The 21738-nt window shown below is 43.8% G+C and overlaps 1 protein-coding gene across 1 annotated transcript in view; it reads right to left on the bottom strand.

The window, feature by feature from the left end:
* GRIN2B (glutamate ionotropic receptor NMDA type subunit 2B) overlaps positions 1 to 21738 on the bottom strand; it is a 420579-nt gene that overhangs the window by 389664 nt on the left and 9177 nt on the right. The window lies entirely within an intron of this gene.

The following is a 21738-nucleotide window of genomic DNA, read 5'->3' as shown; positions in this document are numbered from 1 at the left end:
AATGGTTTTATACTGCAGAAGAAAAACGTTGTATTAATATATGGAAGAGTAGCCTGTCAAAATGGGATATTGCACACTAGAAGAAGTTATTGAAGACGTTGGAAAGGATCCTTCCTTGTTAGAAATCATTAAAACAGAGTAGACAAATCAAACCACAGTGTTTACCGAGAATCCCCTAGCCCAAGTTTGATCCCATGCAGTGTAGCACTGTGGTTGAAAGTGAGAGCTTTATAATCTGACTGACCTGGGTTCAAATCCCAGCGTGGCCTCTTACTGGCTATTCGACCTTGGGCAATTATTTAACCTCTTTAAGCTTATCTCCTCATTTGGAAAATGAGGGTGATTCAGACTACTTACCTCACTAAATTATTGTGAAGATTAAGAGAGAACATGTATGGAAAGCATTTAGCACGTCTGGCATGTACTGCGTGCTCAATATATCGTTATTGTTGTTGCTCATATTTGACTCCTTGCCTATCTAGAATTATTTGCCCAGGGATCTAGTTCACCAGATCACAGTCAACAATGAAGAAATAAACCGAACGGGTTTCTGATCTGATTGATGTGTCAGATCCCTGCACGACAGTGGATGCCCTTTGTTCCCTGAGCCTCCGGCCTCTGACTCATGTTTTGGGCACAATTCCTTATAAAGAGTTTCCACTTTAAGTTTGGGGAGCAAAACAAGTTTTAGGTAAAATCTCACTTTGGTAGAAGCAGTTCAGCCAAAGGCCAGATTTTGAATAGCACCACAGTCCATATCAGAAATAAGCTCAGCACAGTTGCTCTGACTGACAGGCCTAGCCACATGCAACACAGAAAAAAAGCTAAGGTTGACCAGGAAAGAGGAAAATGAAGGACAAAATCTCCACTCCCGAAGTGGGGCTCCTAGAGATCAAGGTTGCAGATACTTCCAACGCCCTTGTGAACATTCTAAGAAAAGTGAGGCCAACGGAGAATGGTGATAGGGCTTTCCAGATAAAATATGGGACACCCAGTTAAATTTGAATTTCAAGATAAACAAATATTTATATATGTAAATATTGCAATACTTGAAACCTACTTATACTAAAAAATTATTGTTTATCAGAAATTCAAATTTAACTGAGTGTTCCCTATTTGAATTTGCTAAATCTGGCAGCCCTAGACATGGTATAGGGGACCTTGCACACGGACTGACCAAAGCCAGAAATGAACTAGAAATACTCAAAAAACAGAGTGAGCCCCAGTCTCTCTGTTTGGTAGACAGGCTAGAGAGAATAATTCCAGGAGAAGATGGGAACCCTGCATCCGGTATAAGAAAATCCAATGTGAAAAGCATTTAGCCTAAATGTAAGGGGTGAAGAGGTCCCCCTGGGCAAATTAGCTTGTCTCATTAAAAGGATATTCAAACCAAATAATCCAGTCTGTTTGCAGAAAGCTCACTGCATCCAATGCCAAGCACATGCAATTTGGTTGGTAGAGCTATATTAATTGCCCGCATTTGTCAAAACTCTAGGAAGACTTCACAGAAAGTAACTATCCAACCCACATGCTTCTAAGCACACTACAGCTACTTCCCTCACAGCACTCCCCACACAGAATATAAATATCCATTTATCTGTCCATCTCTCCCTCTAGACCGCGAGCGATTCAACGGCAGGGGAGAGTCTAATGTATCTGTGAAATCATACCCCTAACAGTGGCTGGTCACCCCACAGTACAGCTGGTTGACATGCACAGTTCCTGCAGGGGAATTCATAGTAAGAAGGGGATACATAGACTTTATTGGGAATAAGAAAATGGTGGGATGGGGAAGAGGCGAAGGCACTCATTTTTTTAAATTAACTCCCCTCAATACTCTCAACAGATATGTTTATTTGTACAGGTTTTCTATATAAGTACACTTGATGTTAACAGGAGATCTGTGAATATACAGAAGTAAGAAAGAAAAACTCCAAAGACCTTTGTTGAGTTTTTGTCATTGTTTTCTTTGGGGGGGGGGGTGATTAGGCAAAAGATCCACATGTGTACAATGATACAAGAATTAAAATGTACACAAGGACCGTAATTATGTGTCTATATGTGCATATCATGTGCACATATGGAATACCCTAGAGGTCCCTTAAAGTGAGTGAGAATTATTAGAAAAATACTCAACCTTCTCTCTTCCTAAAAATATTCAGATCTCTGAGGCACTCCATTCTAGAATCAGCTCTCAGTACTAGTTCCCACTGTATTAATGGAACTGTTACACAACACCCTTATACACTTACCATTACACAGGAGCCACAGGAATCCACAACGACACAGGTGGATGGTCCCCATGGATGGCATCACAGAAATGAAACTAGTCTCAAAGCCTAACTCTCCACCCTGTCTAGAAGCCCTGTTTTCCATTTCACGGCTTCTGTCCTTCTCCGTTTACCTGTCTCTCTCCTAACTGCACACCTTCCCCGAGCACCTCCCAACAAGTTCTTCCCCTCGCTGTCACTGTGCCCCCAATCTTTCTTCCTCACAGATTGCTGAAGAACTCATTGGCTACTTAGGAAACACCAGAGTCCATCCTCCTCTGGCCATGTATATAATGGACAGAATAATGTGTGGCCTCCAACAACCCAGGAGCTGGGCAAGGTATTCACTTGGTGTGGGAAGGAAATGTTACAACTTCTATTGACATTTAATTTTCTCTCACCCATTTTGAATTTCTGGTTTTGTGTGTGCTTTATAAAAGACACAACATATTAGACAGTATACACATATACACATGTACTAAATAAACATATTGGTCACTTGTGTTCCAGTTAGATATGGCTACATAACAAACCACTCCAAAACGTAGTAACAGCCATTTTATTAGGCTCACAAATTCTGAGGGTTAGAAATTTGGACAGGGTACAGCAGGATGCTTGCTTGTCTCAGCTCCACAACATTTGGGGCCTAGTTGGAAAGACTCAAATGGCTGGGAGGTGACTCCAAAGGCTGGGTGCTGGAATCATCCGGAACTTCTTAGCTTACATGGCTGGCACTGGGCTCAGCTGGGACTATCCACTGCAATACCTACACGTGGTCTGTCCATGCAGCCTCTCGCAGCATGGCAGCTGGGAGGTGTAGAGTGCAAGCATAGAAAGAGAACGAAGTGAAAGCTGTGTGACCTTTTCTAACCGAGCCTCAGAAGTCACCTAGAGTCATTTTCTCCATCCTCAATTGGTAGAAGCAGTCATAAAGCTGCCCAGATGCAAGAGGAGGGGACTAGGCTCCACCCCATGACGCGGAGTGGCCAGGTCACATTGCAGAAGAGCATGTGGGATGAGAGATATTGTTGCAGTCACCTTGGAAAAGAATCCGCCTCACTTATCCTATTTGCTGTAAGATCTGTCCCCCCATCTCACCCCACCCTGCCCCTTTTCACTGCTCTGTCTTGCAAGGGGCACAATTCACAGACCACATCTCCCAGACTCTGTTGCCAAACAGACTGGCTAGGTTTAAACAATGAAGGTACTGCCAAGAGATTGAGAAGGTGCTAAAGAGAGGAGAAGCTAGGCTAGTGAGCTTTGGTCAGCGGCCTCCATGGTTTCCATTCTCTGCTGAGCGGCCATCATTTGTTCCAGTTCCCAATGGACAAAGGTCCATTGTGATCCAAAGGTCAATACTGACTTCCTGCTCTACTGATCTGGGGTTGCATATGGGGTTGGCTATGCTCTGTTTAGCTTTTCAGCTCTTCCATTCCCTTTGTAACTAATTCCCAATATTAAATTCTCCTGTTCAAACTAACTGATGTGGATTCTGTTTTCCTGACTATGTAATAAATATGCACATATTGGGGATAAGTAGTCCAAACTGTTTTAGGTCCAGGCCTCACCCACACTGACCTTGAATTCTGAATGTCTCACCTCGGCACAAAAACAAATTAAGAAAAAAACATGCCAGCACAAACAAATACACATAATTTTACTACATGACTCAACAAAGGGAACTGGCCAGGCTAAACAGCAGTACAGCCAGGTCCACGGAAATGACCAGTCCCCAATGCTGCATGGAGGGTGACACAGGGTGGGATGGAGTCAGGCATAGGTTAGTGTGCGAGCCCCGTCACCAGGCTCAGGGCAGGGTTGGCTCCTCAATTCTAGGGAAAAGCATGACACTGTCTGTCACCGGACCCTTACAAGTAAGCCTGACCATCTGCAGACTGAACTCCATCCAAGCTCAGGGGAACCAGTTGGGGACAGCTAAACCATATGAAAAAAGGACTTTTTCTTCTTTGAAGGGATAAAATCTTATGAAATAAGATGCATATAGTTTGCTGCAAACGTGGAGAGAAACTGTAGCTGAGCCTGCCAAGGTCCCATCACAGGAGAAAGATTCTAGTTTAGGGAAATGTCTTTATGATAGAGCTGACAGAAAGGCAGACAACTGGGGCCCTTTTTTTTCTTTCAGGTGCATATAAATGATTCTTCCCCCCAACTCACCCATCCCCTGGTCTCCTTCCCATCACTTGAGAAGAGGATTTAACAAAATTGATTGTAGATTTCACAAAACATCTTTAAAATAGTTGAAGGAGATGACAACTGCAATAAACCATAAACAATTTGACCATAAGTTTTAAGTCCAAAAATTCTATTCGATTGAGTATTATTTGAAGAAATGAGTTACATGTTTAGACCTAACATTCTTTGGTAGTAGAAAAGTTTTCATTTTCAAGCTACTTCTTGTAACAAGATTTGACCTGTAAATAAATCTAAATACTATTCAGGAACATGAGTTAGGAAAATGCACATTCAAAAATAATACCTTGACATAACGCTAAAGATGCTGAAAGGCTAATAACGAAAACTGAAGTCTCACCGGGCTTAGAATCTGGCCAAAATCACTACCCTGGTTCTATCCAAACAGAGTAGAACCTGTGAGGTATTCAAATCTGAAAGTTGACTTTGATAATTTGAACGAGTGAGAACCAAGTTGAACCAGTTCTAACTGAAGTAAAATGTATTTACTCTTCTTAGCTAAAATTCATTTTAGATCTGAATGATTTGGAGAAGAACTGGGCAAGACCCCTCATGTACGGATGGTTTCTTCTTCACCTTGATTCTACATGTGGGCCTATACAGATTATACATTACTTAGAAACGATGAACCAGGTAGACTCAAATGAAGACATAAAAGCTGAGTAGCCAGCAGTCCCCATTAAGAAACAAAGAACAATTCCACTTACAATTCCTACACTGTATGCAATGCACTTTTCTAGATTCTGTGCAGAACATGAAGATGCACAAGACACAGCCTGGCCCTCCTGGGGCTGACCATCAAGTGGTGGAGTCAGACACATATATTAATAACTGAAATAAGACTTGGCGGTGACAAGTGCCATGGAGAATACAGTGATACATAGAATGCAGGCGGGAGAAACATGCCACCTGTTTGAAGGATGGGGGATGGCTTCCTAGCGGAGGTGTGATTGAAGAATGGCTAGAATTCTGACAAAGCCAGGATTGGGGGGGCAGGGGAAGGGGAGGAATGGACCTGACTGAAGGAACGAAGGAATGCTTTGAACAAAGCCAAGGAAGTCTGCCAAGGGCAAGTGCTGAGTACACAGATGACAAATGCAGAGGAGAGAGGAGAAAGCTGGACAGAGGGCAGGCAGGAGGCTGCACAGGCCCTAAGAGCCAAGCCTCAGGCGCCTGTGAAGCCAGCCCTGTGGGAGAGACAGCAAGGACTTCATTTTGCATGTAATGATGAGTTGTTAAAGGTGTGGGAGAAGGCAGACATGATTAGATCTCTGATTTAAAAGACAACTCATGGCAATTTGAGGTATGTTCTTAAAATCCATATTCCTCAGAGAAAAATTTGCAAAACTCTCTTATCAGGGCAATAACTCTTTCTCTCTGTCACAGCTGCCCTGAGTGCTCCTACCCTCACTGCTTTAAAAGCCTCAGTCTGAAAACAAGTGCCTTGCTCTCCAAGTCACTGCCTCCAACTGCTCATTCCGTATGGACTTTGGATGTCCTGTGTGGTGTCACATCTGTTTGCCCAGCAACGAGCTGCGACATCATGAGCAAAACCTGGAGTGTCTCCTGGGGGTTCCCCAGAAAGCCCGTGAGCTGGGGAAGAACAGACCTCTGTGCTCCTCCCTATAAATGTACATGTCAAGAAAAGGCAAAAGGATAACTTTTTACGTGGATAAGTAGCATCTATGTCCCTGAAAGAGTTAATTTCAAGGTTACCTTGTTCCACAATTTCTCTGAACTCAGAATCAGAGCTCAGAATCCTCAATCTAGTCCTGTAATTAAAGGCTGAATTTCTAAGGAAAGTTCTTTCTTCCTCTACCCTTCATTTCCAATTTATCTAGGATGAGAGCTCCCAATGCCCCATAGGTTAAAGAGAGTTCAGTATTTTTTTTCTTGTGGGCATAAATAATAAATTAGATTAAAATTCAAGTTGAGTAGAATACGTGAACAAGAAAGGGGGAAGAAACAGGCAAAGAGAAGGTCAGGCCATACCATCAACCTCCTCGCTTTCATTAGCTATACTAATGGGGGTTTGTCATTTTTTTGATGCTTCCACTGGACTTCGCTGTAACAAGTATGCCATTGGGAGTCTCTCCTGGGGGACCAGCCTCAGTAAATACAGGAACTAGCACTTTTGGAACAATGCAAGATAGGGAAAGAAAGGTATGTGTGAACCCACAGTGACACACACAAACACGCAAGAGAGAGACAGAGAGGGAGACAGCTGTTAAGAGGAGCTTCGAGCACCAAGTACTTCCGGGGTATGTCTCAGTGGAAATTAAAGACAGAAACACCAAATGAACTCACTCCTATCTCCTTTATAACCCTCCACTGGACCACATGGAGAAGATGCCACTTCAGAGTCCCCTCCACGCCAACCTCTGAGAAGCAGTGCGGCTCTCTCCCTCAGCCTGTCTCCTACCGGAAGAGGCTGAGGCCCCCAAAGGTTGTTGAGTGTTGGGCTCTCATGAGGCTGCTGGGGAGGAAGAGACCCAGCAACTGGCTGTTTCTCCTGCACAAATGCTTCCCACCCAGGATAGCAGTTAGCTCTCTCATTTCTCTCTTACACATGATCCAGGCTCTGATGATGCCAGGCTCCTGTGAGTGCTTATATTCTGGTTCCTCCACATTTAATGGGAACTCCCAGTGGGTGAAAAGGGAAAGGAGATGAGGTGAAAACCCAGATTAGGCAAGCTACTAATTCTGACAAGTATAAGAAACTAGTAAGTCTAGAGCTGTGGTGTCCAATGTGGAAACCACCAGCTGCATGTGACTATTTAAATTGTCCAGTCACATTGGCCACAGGTGGCTAGTGGCTATCACATTGGAAAGCAAAGATATAGAACATTTCTGTATGGCAGAAAGTTCTACTGGACCATGCTGAGCAAAAGGTTGTTATGAAGAGGTCTATTTGCACCTTGGATTAGGAATAAAATGTAATGGTGGTGGTAAGTCAAAAGAACACTAATTAGGAGTTAATTCGAGGTCCAGTTTTACTTACGATAGGTTTTAATGCCATCAGGGAATCACTCAGCAGCCTAATCTGTAAAACAAGGATATTGAACTGGACAGGCTGCCCCTAAAGCCTTACCTTACAGAGTAAGATGAGGTAGCATGTGCAATGGGGAGAACCCTGAATTCATAATAGTCATGAGTTCTGGGGACAAGTCACCTAACCCCTCCTGGCCTTAGTTTCCTCGGCTGCAAAATGATCAGTCACCTCACAAATCAAATAAGATAATATATCTAAGACTGCCCTGTTTGCTGCAAAATGCTAACCAATAGCTAGGTGTTACCCTCATATATTGAAACATCCAGACTGCACAGTGTTTTAAGATTCCTCCTGGCAGCCTTTTCACAGAGGCATTTTGTTGCCTGTGTTTGGTGAACCCAGATTTCCCTCCTCCTCCTCCCACCCATCACCAACACAACCACAAAGAGAGGAGCAGGTTATTTCAAAGTCTTCTATACTAGTAAACTATGCTCTCGGAATTCCTCCTGGGCTTTGAGGGGGGAAACAAAAAATGACAGACATATCATCTATTGAAGCCCTGCTCCATCCAGGGCACTTTATTTGGGCTATGTGATTTGCCATAAGAAAAAAAAAATTTTTAAGAGGTACTAGCAAAAAAAGGTGGGGAGAATGAAACATGCACATTTGGAAAGACTTTAAAGATAGTTAGAGATTCTTTATACACATAAGCAGGTGTAAAGTAATGTAGGCCGAGTCTAATGAGTACTTAAGACCAGAGTGAGATATTGAGTAACAGGACAAGGAGAATCTGGTGGGGTATTCAGGAAGGCTTCCCGGGGGGGAGTTCAAAATCGAGCCAGCTTTTGAAAGAGGTCACAGAGATGGTTTGGCAAAAAAAAAGAGAGAAGAAGGCTTTCCAGGGAGGGAAATTATAATGCGCCAAGGTGTAGAGATAAGAACAAAAAGAGCTCAGACAGGTGAGCGCCCGGACACCTATAGGAAGTAATACAAAGGCTGGTGGGGGCCCAGGGCGAGAAGGGGGTGGGGCTATAAAGGGCTTCGAGGGGAATTTCCTTGCGCTAATAAGTGGTAATGGAGAGCCACTGTGGATTCTTGAGCAGAGGAAAACAGTGTTTAATGAAGACAATTCCAGCAGCTGTGTGGAGGATAGTGGTGAGGGAGGCGGGGAAGCCAGCCAGAGTCCTGCACTACGCAGTAGCCATGGAAATGGAAATGAGGATGAAAGGAAACAATGTAGAGGAAGAGCTGGCAGCACCTGGCGTAGACTGGAGGTACATGCTTTTGGAAACACAGCCAGCGGGAACCAGTGCCAGGACCATACGCCTTTAGCAACAATGGAAACGTTGGAAAGGGTTGGCCATTGGAATGGAGAAGGGAGAGGAACACTGGATCTTTTTTCTTTCTTTTTTTTTTTTTCCCCTTTAACATTTTTCAATATCAGGAGCATGTGCCAGGGGAAAACCACTGGAGACGTAAATCAGGACATTGGAAATGCAGATTTCAGAACCATTGAAATCAGTTTGTAACTAAAACCATGTGATAAAATGAGCCTTTCAAAGAGTTGAGAACTGAGGATAGAAAAAAAACAGAAATGGGCACTAGATCATACCTTAAGAAAGTGGTGGCAGTTTCTGGGGCCAGGATGTAGAGCCGGGTCTCTCAATCTCGATACTACTGACATTTGGGCTGGATAATTGTTTTCAGGGGCTATTCTGTTGGCTGTTTAGCAGCATCACTCACAGTCATGAAATTCAAAAATGTCTCCAGACATTGCCAAATGTCCTCTAACAGGCAAAATGATCCCCAGGTGAGAACCACTGATGCAGAGGAAACAGTAAGATCTAACATTTATTTATTAAACACTCACAAAATGCCAGGCACTGGTCTAAGTACTTCATAGGTATTAATTTATGTAAACCTCCAAAGAACATTTTAAAACAGCTATACTATGATTATCCCCATTATATAAACAAGGAAACCAAGACTCAGAGAGGTATGTGATTTCTCAAAGGTCCCACCACTAGGAACTTGACAACTTGGGCAGTTTGGCTCAAAGGTCCATGATTTTTACCACTAGGCTCTACTGACATTTTGTGGAAAGGAGGAATCAATCGTATGCAAAAGCACTTGAAGGCAGATTCCATAGACTCCATCAGATGCTGGGGAGAGGGTGTCAGGGAGATGAACAAGGTCCCCATAGTGCTAGGTCTGAGGCACTGGGGGAATGCTAGTACTGCCCAAGAAACAGGGACCTCAGAAAAAGGGCTGGAATTGGGGGGGAAATAACTTCTGTTTTGGATAAACCACATTGAAAGCAGCGGCAAACAAGCAGTGGGAAGACAGAGCTCATGAAGTCAGGAAAGGTTGGGGCAGGGGGCTCCAGTATGACAGAAAAACTGCTCATGAAAAGATGAACTGGGTCAGAAACAAAGCCTGTCATAGTTGTCAAAGAGAGACCAAAGGCCCCTCTGAAGTTTCTAGCAAACAAAAGATAGGCATGAATGTTTATACTGAAAAGAGAATGATTACGGACATTTACATCAGAGAGTGTTGATTTTCTCGGCCAAGTATGATGAGAACATCCACTGTGAGCAGGAGTATGGAGGAGAGAATGCATCAGCTCTGGGAGGGGATATTTAAGAACTGGGCAAGCACGTGATTCTGGGCTCACAAACCAAGGCTAGTCACCCCATCTTTCAGTGGTGCTGGCGTTCTGGAAGGAAGGACTCTGAAGCAGGCCAGGTGAGCTCCCTTCTGGGACTTCCTTCATCTGCCTTTAGGAGCATGAGCGACAGAACAGAAAAGCAGATATGACTGCAAGGTGATGGGCCAGTAATGGAGAAATTAAATTAGAGTGTGATGAAACATAAAGTGGCAGAGTAGGGAGGGGAGGGAAGCAACAAGGGCTTCCTTGTTGACAAGTCAAGGGTCAGTGATCTAAGTGAAGTACAGGAAGCAAAGCCCTGAAGGTCACAAGGAGGGCTAATCCAGGTCTTTGAGGAAGGGGCTGAGAATGAGACTATAATTTAGGGAGGGACTGGTGCTGGTGATTGGGATGGAGGGCTAATGCAGATGGGGTGGAGGATGCATCTCAGCTGGTAAGTGGTTGATGTGAAATGAAAATGTACAAGAACTCATGAATCCAACCTATTAAAAAGTTTCTTGGGGCAGCCGGTTGGCTCAGTTGGTTAGAGCATGGTGCTAATTACACCAAGGTTGCCGGTTCGATCACTGTGTATGGGCCACTGTGAGCTGCGCCCTCCAAAAAAAAAAAAAAAGAAGCAAAGAAGAAAAAGTTTCTTTAGTGTATATTTTGAAACATAGCAGAAAAATGGAATAAATAGTGAAAATGTTGACTATTTTCACAGAATAGCTACACAGACACTTGTTTTATCAAAATTAGAGAAAGTTCTTTCCCTCTGTGCAACCTGAACAATCCACTTACAATGAAAAATCTAAGAACAGTTATTTCCGCAGCATGAGGAGCTATGTGCATAAAATTACAGGGTTAAGGGAATTTATTTAATCAACCCACGATGTCTTCTAGAAACGTGGGTCCATTGGTAGGCAAACAAGAATGGCCAAGAGTCTCAAGAAATCAGGGACTGCCCTCCTCCCTTACAGTGGATGTTGCAAGCAGCTCAGTTGGTGGTGAAGCATAACTGTGCAGTACATGAGACAAAGGAGCAGATGTGGGAGAGCCAGCGCACAGGGTCTGGAACAGCAGTTCTCAAGCCTGGCTGGACATGAGAACCACCTGGGCAGCATTTCAAATACGCTGGTGCCAAGTAGGAAATCGGAATCCGTGCCCTTGTGGACATTCTCTCAAGTTGCTTGTACCCTGCGAAGGAATGATTTCTCATTCACATTCTGTCACTTTGTCTGTCTCTCTCTCTCTCTCTTACACACACAAAAAATACACATACACGCATACACGCGCACACCAAGCTGGCTCTTCCACACAGCGAGTGAGCAGCAGGGAGCACGGCTTTTCTTGGCAGCATCTCTGTCCTCCAGCTGCATCTGGGCAGGAGCCCAACTGCACCGAGGAACCAGGCGGGAGCAGAGGGAGGCTCTTCTTGCCTCCACACCCACCTCATTCCCACCCCTGATTGCGATACCAAAGGGAGACCAGGACCCGAACAAAACAGAGGGTTTTCACAAAGACCAATATCCCACCAGCCTGCAGTTATTAGACTCAGATTTTAGCGAACCGCATTCATATAAAATTAACCCTAAATTGCCAATGCTACTGGTAGGCCCCATGGTACAAATACCCTAAAACCCAACTAAACTCAAAATTGATGTATATTTGCCATTTGAATGCTTGGTTCTGTGAACTCACAATGCTTAATTGCTTCCTAAAATGTCTGTTTGCCACCATTTAGAGGCAGGAGTAAGACAAAGAGATGTCCACAGAGCAAGTTCCAGACGGCACATATCTGCTGGGCAGCGCGGACTGGATTTCCAGTGATGGTGACACCCAAGTGAGCCGAAGGGGCTGGCAGGTGGGCGGGCAGGCGCACTGACCTCCACAGAGAAGTTGCAAAAATTCCCCAGAGTCCAGACAGAACTTCCCAGGGGACAGAGCAGCTGTGGCTTTTTGACTGTCCCCCGGAACTGTGCCAAAAGTGCTGTTGTCTCTGTCACAGCCAGGACTGGGAAGGTAGACGGGGCGGTGGGCGCTGCCATCTTAGGTCTACAGTCAGACAGGCACTGTCTACACTAGTCCTGCGCCCCCTGTCTGGGAAGTGGACACCTCCTGACAGCGCACTGGCCCTCTAACCTTTCCTGGCCTCTCCTTTTTTCTCCCCCTTCCTATTTTTTCCCTCCTCCACATACAAAGTGGAGGAAAAGCTAAAGAACTTGATTGAAGTTGGTGTCCTGGATACAGCGCTTTCCTGCCTTTCCTTTCATCAATCCCTCTTTTTTTCTGCTCTCCCTCTAGTCTCTAATAAAGCAAGGCTCTCAGCCCTCAGGGCTCTCCGGATGACCCCACAGACATACCTAATTCCAGGACTTATTTCAAAATGTTCCCCATTCCCTGAGGTCATCCTGGGCCACTGGGTTTCATGCACTTCATTCTGTCTCCCTCATAAGCAGAAACACATCTAGCTTCCACATGTCTCCTCCTCTTTGCAGGAGAGCCATGGTGGAGGACTGCTGAGGAATAGGGTGAAGTGGGCATTTATGTGGAAGACACAGAAGATGGAGAAGGCCAGCAAAGACCATCACTTTCACTTTTCTTGTGCCACCAAGAACTGACCAGCAATGCTCATAGGACATGAATGAGAGAGGAAAGGGAGCTAAGTTCCAGGTACTTTATATACTTTACCTCATCTGACCTTTACATAACCTGCATTTTACAGAAGAGGAAAGCCATGGTCCAAAAAACTAAAGTGCATTCCCCAAGGTCACTCAGTGGCAAGCGGCAAACTTGGGATTCTGAACTCAAGTCCCTTTGACCTCACCTGGCTGCCTGTGTGGGCAGTGCTGCTGGGGCTTCAGTCTGTGTTTCTAGACTTACACTATTCAGAGTCTAAGTACGCCTTGGTTTAAAAGCCACAGCAGTTCCAGCCTTGAAATCCTAAGGATGCTGTCACTTGAGGCAGCTTGGAAAGGCTTTGCCTGACACCCAGTAGAGAGTAGAGTCCAAACTCCCTTTGTGAGAAGGGTAAGGAGGGAATCCAAAGAGGTCGTCTCCATGTACTGTCCACTCTGTTGGGAGGGGAGGTGAAACCTTACAGAAATCTAAGAAATCCTCACTCTGGGTTCCCCAGGAGACTTCATCTCTGGCTAGAATTTGTTCTTAGGGCTTTAGACAAGAGTCAGGGAGTTGGCTGGGGTAGATAGGGAAAGGATAGGCATAGTAGAGAGTAATAAAGCTAGTGTTCTTTAATGCCAGTTTCATCTGAATTACAGCCACCCCTTCAGAGCCCTTGAACCCTCCAGCTCCCAAGTGGCCGCCGAGCTGGCATGCCCACATCTAGGCCAGGTGACTAGTGTGCCTCCAGCACTTGGTGTAGACAGCCTTAAAGACACCTCCGTTCTGCCTCCTTCTCCAGCCACTTTTGCCCACGTGTCAGTCCTGGTCTGTGGGCTCTCGGGGGACAAGCACTATGCCTGATTTCATAGCAAAGAGAGCCCAGAGCCCTGCACGTGGTGGCAAGCCTTCAGAAACAGTCTGTGAATGAAGCCGCGGGGCTGCTTAATCCTGGAAGAGCAAAGGGGGTGGGTCTCAAGAAAAATTATTCCCCATGGTACCCACCTTCCAGAGACAAAATAACTGGAGGAGCATCTGCTAGGTTGTACCCTAGACATTGGTCTAGAGCAAGGAGGGTTCTTAACCTGGTATCCAGGGATGGGCTTTAGGGGTCCTAAACCCCCTAATACTTTGGGTCAAGTTTTGGGACTTTGCATAAAAGTGAGCACACATTTTAGGAATCTCTGGTCACATGCATGTATAGACTAGAAGTAGGAGGGGTGGCAAAGATAAAGCAGGGGTCAGGGTGGCAGCATGGCCTGCAGAGGCTGAACACAGGCAGGCCTGTGCCCACAGCTGCAAAACCAACTCTGGCAGAACACCTCCTCACCCCTCAGCCAGAAGCACAGCCCTTCTGTTCAGCCCTGAGAGGAAGGCATGTACTTTACCCTCCCCGCCTTGTTGGGAATGTTAATAGAGGCTGAGTTCAAGTTCCCCGCAGGTGAGAAACAACCACACTTCTATGGCATCACCCGAGCCGGCAGCCACTGCCCATCACTGCATTTTGAGCACCAGCTGTTTAACCCACCCCATTTTCCCTATTTACAACATAGAATCTCAGGGGAAGTCAGAATCTAAAAGTTTCATTCCTTTTTCTTAATTACGTATATCAGTTTCCTACAGCCTGCCAAGCCTGTCCTCCTAAAACCACAGATCTAATACTAATAGGGTTTGTTGTTTAAAAAGCCATTTTAAGTGACTATGCCCTGGTCTCTTCAAGCAGACAGGAACTGACTATGTATGTATGAAGTTTGATACTTTTTCCAGTTTACCATTTATGCTTATGAGATTGTAATTTCCAGCTATCATCTCTTTTTTAAAAAAGTTATACGTTGGCCCTCAGATATATTTCCATTCCTCTGTGATTTCCTTTGGCGCTTCAGTGACCACTTCCTTGTTAGTCATTTTAGAATCTGCCATTAAGACCTGAGGTTATTTATTCTGTACTTCTTAATTAATGTTTCAAAAACCTCTCCAATTTTAACTTGGTTTTGTGTTTCCTAGCCTATGCTAGAATCCAGATTATACACACACATATCCACAAACACACACACACACACACACACGTGATTATATGTTAGTAACTAGTTCTCGGTTTTAGCTCTAAGAAAGTAAGGATAGATACATCTTTTGCCCTTATGGAGATAACTTTTACCCCTTCACCTTTATCTAATTCCTGATATAAGTAAAGCTCTCGTTTTTTATTTCTTATCTCATCTTTTCTGAATATGAAAATAATGCACTCTAGTGTGGAAATTTGGCAAAGTAAAGAAAAACATGAAGAAGTAAAATAATAACAATTGTCTTGCCCCAAACCCTTACAGCGTTTGCATAATATGTTTGACCTTGCCTTTTCGGGTTTCACAACTTTTACTATTTCTAAACATGCCCACCAAATGCATTTTCTTTTTAGAGTCAATTCTTCGTTTATCCAGTGAGGCTTCCTCCAAGCTTTCTGCTGTCCTCGGCTCTCTCAAAGCAGAGGCAAAGAAGAAAGAGCCTGGACTTGGGATTCACAAAAGCTGGGATTGAGTTCCATCTCTTTCTTCTTCTTGACTACATGATTTTGGACAATCACTAGGGCACTCTGTATCTCAATTTCTTCATCTGTAAAATGGAGAAAATAATTTCTGCCCAGAATTCCTCCTAGTGCGTTCTTAGGAAGACCAAAAACTATGATGGGAAGAAAATTCATGCGGAAGCCCTTGGTAAACTATAAAGCACTCCAGAAAGGTAAGTAATTGTTATTATTACATCCAACTTGGTTTGTCTTTGCCACTTCACCTTCTTTCACTGAAAAACATTCCTTTCTTTCTCAAAATTTATTTTTGTTTCTGCACAGGTTTCCTTACTGATGTTCAATTTATCCTACATTTGATCAGTTCATGGTCACTTTGCCAAAAGTTCATTTCAACCTTTAAATCCTTGATGAATGGGTTCCTGTTTGTGGGTAGGTTCTGCATTGTTCTGTACTAATAATTCATGTTTTCTCAACATTCGAGGAAGATGCCATGTCTTGCCATTCTTTCTTTTCTTGCCGTCTATGTTTTGATGAGATACTCAAAGAAGTCAATGCCAATCTCGATCTGGAAGCCTCTAATTCAGGAACGACTGCCTCCTACATGGGACAACTATGCATTACACTCTCGCCACCCAAACTGGCTCTGACTAGGTTTGGGCCAGGAGCCATCATAGTAGTTAATACTTACTAAATACTTACTCTGTGACAAGGACTGTCCAAAGTGAAATAACTCACTTAATTCTCCCAATAAGTGAAAGGCCAAAATCATTAATACCTCATCTAATAGATAAGGATTCAGGGGGGTACAGAGAAGTGAAGACATTTGCCCAGTTAACTAATAAGAGGCAGGACAGAAATCTTGGCTGTCTTAACAGAAACCTCCTGAGTTCTTGCTCTCAACCACCATTTTCTGTACTAAGAAAGGATGGAGGAAGATGCAGGCCAGTAGGGATTTGAAGGGCCACTGAAGGAAACAGCAGCCAGGAAAACTTAAGGAACCAACAGGTGACAGTAAGCAGAAGACAAGTACAAGTGCTGGAAGCACAACCCACTTCATCCTCTGCAAAACTCAACAAGAATTACACGAATCACATTCCCCTGCATTTCTGGAGGACGGCCCAGGGGGGTGTCCTGTCTCTAACGAGCACATCAGGAGAATAACGTCCATGCAAAGTCCACGTCCTCACCATCCTTCAGGTTCTGCTGTGCAGTCTCTCCTCTTCCCTCCGATATCCCGTTATGTCAAAACTCTTCTGAGGCCCGGATGTTCCTGTCAACCATAAGCCTTTACTACAATACTATAGCGTGTAAAGCTTAAGAGTGTGGGCTCAAGCCAGACCACTGGGTTCAAATCCTGGCTCTGCCACTGGAGCTAAGCAGGTGTAACTTCTCTGTACCTCAGTATCCTCATCCACAAAATTCAGGTCATACATGGGGCCGGCAGGTGCTCACACCATGTTAGCAGCTATTTCTTACATGTCCGCCAGCATTCTGTTAGGCACACACAGGGTACAGGACAGAGGCTGTTTCTGCCCTTAAGAAATTCACATCATGGGAAGGGAGGGCAGGATAGAGACACAACAAGAGTCTTCAAACTGGGGTGGGGTGGGGGGTATGGGAGCATGAACTGGGCAGTGACTCCGGCCTTGTGGGACCAGGGGGACCTGGAGCAGCGGATCCCTGAGCTGAATCTGGAAGGCAGGCTAGGAGTGCGGCAGGTGAGGTAAGATGAGGAGGGCTCTGCAGATACCGTGAGAGGCAAGCACAGGCCTGGAGTGCCAAGCAGCCCTTCACGTTATCCTTTACCCTGGCCTGTGTCGCCATCTCCTTCTCTAGTCTTCCTGGATCATGTAAAGATAAAAGATAAGCCTAGAAAAAACATGCTTCTGTATATAAAGCTAGAAAGATTAGTCTTGCTCTCCTTTCTGACACGTATTTATCTAGTTTTCTGGATAAATACTGTGAAAGAGAACCTCAGAAGGAGACACAGACCACAGATTGAAAACCACAGGTCACGTGCCTGGTGGTGCCCAGCGTTCAGACCACTGGTGACTTTGCCACTGCTGCCTGCCTTCCCATCAACGATCTTCTATTCTCTTGCCCACAGCGAGTGGATGTACTGCCCTGAAGGCCGCTGAAAAGCTGTTATTTCAAGCAGGATGGAGTTAGTAATAATAATACTGTATGTGTGTATATTCAACTTATAGTTTGAGGGCATTCTTTAAGTTTCCTCATTTGACCCACAGCACAATAATTGACTCCCCTAAAGACCTTATTTTACACATGAGAAAGTAAGTTCAACGAGGTTGCGGACCTTGCTTGAATCATACAGAGCTGAGGTGGCACTGAGACGGGACCTAGTGTCCTGGCACCTTGGCCAGAACGCCTTCCTCAGTAGCATTTTGCTTCAAATTACTGAAAAGTAGTTGAAAAATATGCGTGTGGTAAAGCTAAGGCACCTGGGGCAAAAGAGATCACCTCTTTCCTTAGATAGAAAAATAAAGACATAGGAAAATGAACCTTTGTATTATATGTTTATTTTATATAAAACTGCCCTCTGAGCAGTTGATGCAGATATTTGAAACAAAACTAGTTCCTTCCTATCCATTTTGGAGTGAGGCGAGTATAACTCATAGAATAATAAAAATTAATAAAAAACCAACAACAAAGCAGTGTTTCTACCATTCTCTTACTCTAACCATTAGTCTCTACTCAAAGTAATAGTCTATAAATGGGTTTGAGAAAGAAATAGATACAAGAAAATGGGTAATCTTCAAAACGTCCAAGATTGAATGAGTAGAGAGAAGAGGACTACTTCCTCCTAAAGGAAGTAGAGTTTGCAGGTTTGGAGGTGAAGTATATTTACAGAATGGTAGGAACTGGCTAAAAAGATGGTAGCCAAGCCTTATCCATCGTAGGAAATAAAAGATGCTCATTGCAGGTGCCGTGAGTTTCTCACCTTTCGTCCTCACTGAATTAAACTAAGATCCAGAAATTGGCTATTTTGTAGGCATTCATTTTTCCATTTGAAAACAACTTTGCCTTTCTCCAAAAGCTAAGCCCAAAGAGAAGGGATCTAGAAGAAAGTCGCTTTAGCTAAAGTTTCAAAGTACATGCTGTTAATGGGTTCCTCTATATAACACATAAACCCTTATCTTCTTTTACATGGTGGTGGCTCTATAGAATTTAAAAAGCCAGGGGTTAGAATCAGAGGATGTAAGTTGAAATCCTGGCTTGCTGCGTACAGCTGTGTGACCTTGAGCTCTCTAATCCTCACTCTGTTCATCTGAGAAACAAAATAACAATGTCAGCCTTGTGGTAAGGATTAAATGAGATAACATGTGTTAACATAAGCCAAAATATAATGGGCACACTGCAAATACCTATTGCCAATTCAAGGCCCAAATTCAATAGAAAATGGTCTTAAGCAAAGGCAAGGCAATTCTTTTTTTGATAACTATGATATTTGGACTGACAGCAATAATTCTCAGCATTCTTATCCTACCATTTATCTCTGAAATGATCTACAAAATCTATTTACCTAATTCTAGGACCTTCTCACTCCCTTCCCTAACCTCTGTCTCAGTTGCATAAATGGAGATTTATAAATAAACTAGATTCCCTGCTACGGTGACTGAAAGACCATTCATACATTTCAGAGTCAACCTTGACTTTTATGTTGAAATCAAAGCATCATTGTAAATAGATACAGAATAAAAAGAAAAAGTTGAGAAGGTGAGTAACCATTATCCTATTTATTCCCGAAAGCCCTGCAGAATGAAAGTGACTGGGGGATCCAAGATAAAAAGCCCTCAAGGAATATGTCCAAAAAGACAACACAAGAAAAGTGCTACAAACAGAGGGCAAATAAAAATAGCATATGGAAAATAACTTGGGACGGCTTATTTCTACTTGGGAAGACCGGGTAGGACAGTCTTTGACACAGATGGACCTTGAGGAATGGCCAGTATTTACATGGAATTTGAAGGGAAGGGGAAAAGCATAATTGGTGATGAGTGAGAGCTTTTTGAAGAAGTATCTGTATTAAACACAATGTAAAATAAAGCTCAAAGAAGTAAGGCACTAAGAAATGGGTATATTTTCATCCTGTCGGCCTACAATTAGCACAAAAGGCACTCTCATCCATTTGACTCTGGTAAAATTCACCCAAAGCATCAAGGAGTACTGGGATGGTAAGGATGTGGAAATATGAAAGGCATAAATACGTCAGCTTTATCCTCAGTGCACATTCATTTCCATTACATCTTTATCGACAACTAGCATTCTCTGAGCACTGCCCATACGCAGAGAGTACTCTGCTAAGCACTGAGGATATAAAGAGACATAAAGTATGAATCTTGTTCTCGTGGAAAAATGACAAATTAACGAACAAAAGTGGCAGCTCTAAGAAAACCCACCCAGTATTTTCCCTTCAGAAATCCAAGGGGTCAACATTCTCCTACCCAAGAAAGACCTTCCAGATCTGAGCATCTATATTCCCAGAGCAGGATTTCTTCTGCAGTCCTTCTTCCTATGTGAGCTGAAGGAAAAACCAGCCTACAGATGTTAACAGAGCCAGATAAGGACTGAAATATTTTTTTCCTCCTTAAGCCCAGAAACAATCCTGGGGTTTTCAACAAGGTGATAAAAGGGAGAGCTACGAACCCTAAAGATACCAATTCTGGCCCCACAGAACTCATGGATAAAGCTGATGTGTATGATAACAAATCCAAGGGAAAAAGGCTACAGTATCTCCACAATTTGGATGTTTTGCTTGCATAGGGCCAACCAAGAGATCTTTGGAAATTCAGATCAATGAGTACACTTCTGAGGCTTCTCCTTAATATTTAGTGCCTCACACCTCTGCATATCCCACCAAACACCAGTGAGAGTCCCAAACCATGCTCATAACCTTCTCTCACATCTCTTACTGCAACAATCAGATGTCCAAAAAGAGAACTAGTATTTTTACTTTCTTATGCTTTGTCTTTTTAAAGGAATGCAGATCCATAAATCTGCTTTTTTCTCACCTCTGTACATTTAGGTTCACATTTATTTTAAAATGGGGCAGCCAAAAGGGAAGGATACAAGAAAACTATTAATGCGGCCAGCCTCAGAATCAGTGATTAAAGTTACAGTCAGAGAAGAACAAGGCTTAATGCCTCCTACCCTCTTCCTTCTCTCCGCACCTTTAATATTCCACTACAGGCACTGAGAAGGAGGGTACCATGGTTAGTGAACTCCAACCAGCACTAAGATTACTGCACCGTTCACAGCCCTCGCCTGTCAATCAGGATCTGCCTATCCAGCCCTATTTATTAATAGTTTCCCTACATTTACAGCGTTACAAATGAGGTTTCCTCCAAAACAAGAAATGGGGCACCCTCAATAAAGACTAAGTTTGCAGAACCAAGAGGATGTTTGCAGAACCAAGGGCCACTCGCCCCACTTTACAGCCACACTTGTTTCAAGGCTGTCAAAGAAAGCAACTCCCTAACTTTCCTAACTTTTGACACCAGGCTTATGTCAGTGTTGAGTGAGCTCAAGAACAGGGTAAACACAGCTCTGCTCTTAATTCAATTCCCGTTCCTCCCTTGTCTGCACTCTGCACACTAAATCCCCTCATAGTCTGACTTCTTTTGATCTCTGGCTCAGGGACCCTCTGTTAGTCATGTAACACTTTAACAGTGACAGGGTCTCTCTCTACATATTAAAATGCTAGGACTGCATGATGTTTAGAGTTAATGGATGCCTTGTCAATCATTTTGCCCACACCTCTAAGTGGTTCTCAAATACGACCACACATTAGAGTCCCCTAGGGAATTTTTAAATGACCACTACCTGGACCCCTCCCTGAGAGATTTTAATTTAACTGTTTGGGGTAGAGACTGGGCACGGACCTAACTGGTTTTTCTGTTGTTGTTGTTGCTGTTGTTTCGGTTTTTTTGTATTTATTTTGTTGAAGCTCTGCAGGTGATTTTTGTTACTGCACTGGAGGAAGAGCATTGTGTTAGCCTGTCTCACTGTTTTAGAAATGAGAAACTCAAAGCCTGCAGTCCATGGCTTGCACATGGCCACAAAGTAAAATAAGATAAGCAGAAAGAAAAAGAAGCTTCTCACTCCCAGACCATCACCTCCTCCATTATCATCTAGGCAGCTACAGGAAACCTAGGAAAAACTTAGCGTTTGTTAAGACATGGAACATACCAAGGGAGTGCCCTGGGCTCTGCAGACATGGATGAGCAAACGCCCACCACTGGACGATTTAAGAGACATGCATTGCAAGGGGATTAGGGGGACTGGGCCGTGGAGGGGAAAACACTGAAGCAAGATGCCATGAACATGGCCGGACACATGTATATAGCTTTAGACCACGTGGCTAAACTTAGAACTATTTTCACAGCTTTCAAATGGTGGTTCTGGAGGAGGATAAATAATCTTCAAGGTGCCTGTCAACAGGCACCTTCTTATTATCTCA

The sequence above is a fragment of the Rhinolophus sinicus genome, linkage group LG02, assembly GCF_036562045.2.
Source record: "Rhinolophus sinicus isolate RSC01 linkage group LG02, ASM3656204v1, whole genome shotgun sequence".
Classification (NCBI taxonomy): domain Eukaryota; kingdom Metazoa; phylum Chordata; class Mammalia; order Chiroptera; family Rhinolophidae; genus Rhinolophus; species Rhinolophus sinicus.
The sequence above is the reverse complement of the archived record's forward strand: the minus strand, read 5'-3'. Positions and strand labels throughout refer to the sequence as shown.